Genomic DNA, 5,155 nt, shown 5'->3' with positions numbered 1-5,155 from the left:
AGAAGCCATATATTATATATATCTTAGTTCATCCATCCAATGACCCATAACTCCCTTGATGCCGCAAAACATAAGGACATTGCTGGGCACATATTTGTACAATGATACGGGTGTAGGTGCATGACAAATGGTGGAGAAATTAGTAAGGCTATATACAATTATAATATTTAGCATTGAGTATATAGGTGTTACATTAGCATTGAGTATGGAAAAAATGATTTTTGTCCCAAAACTTCATAATATTTGGGCTCTTTAGGGTATAAATCCCAAATTTTAAACTTAAGGGGTTAAATTAAAATGGACATAAACTTTGACTGTCACTTACAATTTTTTAGTAAAAAACAAAAAACACACACTTAATGACACAAATGAGTAAATTAAGACAACATTTATCACACGCCACCTAAGCGACCAAAACCATAAACCACGTGTAGTCAAATAATTGAAAATGAATATGCATTTTAGTTTATTTGTTATATACAGCCTTTTGTAACTTTTTTTTCTTAGTACAATTTTAATTTTACTACATTTGTAAAATAAACAAATAAGTTTTCAACAAAAAGTTAATCTAAACCACTTAAAAAAAGATGCTAAGAACAAATTACACCCTCTAATTATGTCCAATTTCAATCCAGTCCTATAATTTTTGATTTATTCATTTCAATCTTTTAACTTTGATTTTTATTCAATGTAAAGTAAGTTGCTATTGGTTTCTTAAAAAAAAAAAAAAGTAAGTTGCTATTGAAAATGCTCCTAAAATGATGTTTTGAAATTTGAAAAACTAGCAAAGAAATGTTGTTTTCAAAAAAATTTAACTACACATTGTAATGAAACAGGATGAAAGGATTAATTAGAACACATAAGAAAGTTTATAGGACTAAAAGAAATAAATCAGAAATCACATATCTAAATTGAATTTTAGGGATGGTTATATGCTGTAATTTGTAATTTGACTAAGATTGGCTAAAAACTTGGTTTTAACCTAAGACTACAATTCCCTCTAATCAAATCAACACGACCACATATTTTAAAAATCTAACGGTTGAATTACATGTGTCTTTATGTTCTTAACATATATGTCAAATTTCGTGCTAATTGGATGTTATTTACTATACAATCTATAAAACTTATTTTTTATACAGAATTTTAGATTACAAAAACTTAAAATGTAAACATTTAATAGATGACATAGCTATTAATTTTTTATATTCTGAAAATTTTGCAAGTATGGATAATATAAGAAGAAAATGTAATCTAATGGTAGACTTGTCAAAATTCACATCCAATAAAAAAATATAGACAAAGTTTGGTTACAAATTTGGTTGTAACTTAAGGCTACAACTCTACTCAATGTCTTTTTATTAGATATGAATTTTAACAAATTCACCATCGAATTCATTTTCTTATATCCTCCATGCTTACAAAATTTACAGAAAATAAAAAATTAACATCTACGTTATCAATCAAATGTTTAAATTTCAAGTTTTTATAGTATAGAATTATGCATAAAAAGTAAGTTTATAAATCAAATAGTAAATAACATTCTATTGACAAGAAATTTGATGTATGTGTTAAGAACATAAAGAATATTCAATCTAATGGTTGGATTTCAAAATACGTAGTCATGCTAATCTTTTTAGCGAGTGTTGTAGCCTTAGGTTACAACTAAGTTTGTAACCAAAATTTGTCTAAAAGATATTGAGTGGAGTTGTCCTTATTCTATAACCAAGTTTGTTGCCAAACTTTTTCTTTTGGAATTTAACCCACCGAAAAAAGAGGTCCAATGTCATGCAGCACTTAACAACACGACATGACGTTCAGGAAAAAGAGCGACGACAAGCGGTTTTAAAGGGCGTTTTGTAATTGCATCATGGCTGCTCATCCATCCCATTGGAGAAGCTTTGACTTTTTTTTTGAATTGTTGAGGCATCAAATTTGAAGCTTTTAAGCACACAATACACAATACTGAGAGCTTCATAACATTCCCAAAATTTTGTTTCCAAAAAAAAAAAAATGGTGCAAGATTTAGAGTCGGGAGAAGAGATTCCAGACGATTATGGAATGCTATTATGTGTTTTTGTAAAATATTTTACCAAATCCTGTAAAGTAAAATGTTTTATGACTTTTTATAAATGATTTTATAGTTAATGGAAAATATTTTATAAGTTTGACCATATTTTACATGCAAACAAACACATGAAAATGAGAAATTTTTTTTTGAAACATATTTTACTTTGTTAGTGTATAGACTAGATTAGCCCATTGGGCTTAGCCTAGTATACTATACTTGTAGTTTACTCATATTACTTGTACTGCACACATACTTAGCCTATATAAGGCTTTCTATTGTACATTATTATTTACACAGAATATACAAACTATTCAGTCTTTCTCTCTCACTTTATATTCTTAACATAGTATCAGAGCCAATGCTTTGACTTTCTGGCACCTGTGGTCTTCTCTGGCGTCTTTCTACTGCCATTACCTTCGTCTAGTGCCCACTGCCAGAAGCAAGTTATTGTTGTCAGACCCACAGCACCAAAAACTCTCAGATCCAGTCTTTCTATCCATCACCCTGCCAAATTAAGGGCACAGATTGATGGATCGCACAATTTCGAGAAAAACCCAACTCAAATCAACTCCATCCGGAACTACACGCGCTCCCACGTGCCACTAGAAGGTTCGATCTCGCAGCAACACGCGCCCACGCGCCTACATGTGCCATCGTCCAATCTCACACGCCCACGTGCCTTTCACTGCCGCTTCGCCACATTAGCATCCGTTAACCGCCACCACCGCTGTTGACCGAGGTCAAAATTTTTCGAAGGGGCCTATCTTACTCAGTTTTTTGCATAGATTCCATTTCTAGGTTCAGCATCTTCGTTTGAGGTCCCTAAATCCCTCTTTTTGGTCATTTTCTTCATTATGGCTCAACGAAACGAACGAGATATCATACGTCCTATCATCATTATGTTGGATGGTCCTACTAGCTATCATGCATGGTCTTAGAATATGACTGTCTTTCTCATGGGTCGTAAATTGTGGAGATATGTGACTGGTTCAATTCTTAAGCCAGTACCAAAACCTACGTCCAAAGCCACAGCTGCTAAAGATGCCTCAAAGATTGCTGTTACAGTGGATGATTATGAAGAACGCCTAGAGGAATGTGAGAGTATTCAGAGTAAGATCTTCTCTTGGTTTATCAATACCTCTATTCCCTCCATTCATAATTTTCTTCCTCGTCTTAAGACTGCTGAGTCTGCTTAGAAATTTTTGGCCGTTCGCTACAATTGCACCAATGATTCAAGTCTGGAGTTCCACACTAAATCAAAGCTTTATCAAATGCACTAAATCTCAAACTTCTACTATGTGGGAACAACTCTCTGCTGCAGATCCTCCACTAGTGTGTTCTAAGGACATTGAGCTTTTTGTCAAATATCGAGATCACCGTAAATTTATGCACTTCATGATGGATTTGCGTAAGGATTTTGAGCCTACTAGGGCTTCTCTGCTTAGCAGATCTCCTACTCCTTCTCTTGATGCTGTAGTCAAGGAGATCATTTTTGAGGAGAATCGTTGGCCTACTTATCACATGTCATTATCTGATCATGTATTGGCTACACCATCTCCACATCCTCTCATTGCTGCATTCACTGCTCCTCCACAAATAAACTCTGGGCGTCCCACCTCTTAGTCTTCCAAAGGCACTTGCTACGAGTTTTGCCGTGCCAAAGGCCATGACATCTCAGTTTGACACAAATTGTAGAAATTTATGCAAGAGCAAAATAAAGCTTCTCTTCTTCGGGCAGCTGCTGTATGTCCTTCAGATCCATTGGTTCCTACAGGTCCATCTTTGGCTTCCTCACTTACTACGACTGATATTGAGGCGGTAGTCACCTCAGGTAAACAACCTTGGTTTTTTGATACTGCATGTTGTAACAATTTGACTCCTGATGAATCCCAATTTTCTGATAAGGCACCCTTAAAACGCCCCATCACCATTTACACTGCTGATGGAACTCCTATGCCTGTTTGTCATAAAGGAACAATCTCTTCTCCTTGTTTATCCCTTAGTGACACTTCTCATATCTCAAAGTTATCCCTCAATTTGCTTTATGTTGGTCAACTTTGTGAATTAGGTATAGATCTTCTATTTACTAATCATGGTGTGGATGTGTAGGATCCCTGGATGGGTCAAGTGCTTGGGACAGGCCGTATGGTTGGTCGCATATTTGAGGTTCATGACTTGAAGATTCCTTCACAAATTGTTTCTGCAGCTGCTACCATTACTATCACCCCCTCACCTGATATATGGCATGCTCGTCTTGGTTATCCATCCTTATCTCGTCTTCAGTTGTTAGCTTCTCAAGGTCATTAAGGTTCAGTTTAGTTTCAAAAATTTGATTGTACTTCTTGTCATTTTGGCAAACAAACAAAATTACCCTTTAATAATAGTGACTCATTTTCTTCTGCACCTTTTGATCTTATACATTTTGATATTTGGGGTCCTGCATTGGTTCTCACTGAGGGGGATCTAGATATTTTGTCATATATGTGGATGATTTTTCTCGATATACTTGGATTTATCTGCTTCACCATAGGTCTAAACTTGTATCTATTTACCAAACATTTCATAAAATATCGCACCATCAAAGTCTTTCGATCAGATAATGCTCAAGAATATAATGATAAATATTTCCTATCGTTTTTAGATAGTCATGGTACCCTTCCTTATTGGTCTTGTTCTTACACCTCTCAATAAAATGGTCATGCAGAACGAAAACATCGCCATATTCTTGATGTTGTCCGAACCTTTCTCATTTCTGCCTTTCTTCCTGAGCGCTTTTGGGATGAGGTAGCACTTACTGCTGTGTACACCATTAATAGTATTCCTTCACCAACTACACAAAACAAATCACCATTCGAGCTTCTCTATGGTCAAACCCCTGACTACTCCTCTCTTCGGGTTTTTGGTTGTGCTTGCTTTGTCACTCTTCCTCCTCATGAACGAACAAAGTTCTAGCCTCATGCTCGTCTTTGTTGTTTCCTTGGTTATGGTGTATTTTAAAAGGGGTTTCGCTGCTATGATCCCATTTCTCATCGCCTTCGTGTCTCCCATCATGTTGAGTTTTGGGAACATCGTCCTTTTACGAGT

This window comes from Castanea sativa, chromosome 4 (assembly GCF_040712315.1).
Source record: "Castanea sativa cultivar Marrone di Chiusa Pesio chromosome 4, ASM4071231v1".
NCBI lineage: Eukaryota > Viridiplantae > Streptophyta > Magnoliopsida > Fagales > Fagaceae > Castanea > Castanea sativa.
Note: the sequence above shows the minus strand (reverse complement) of the source record.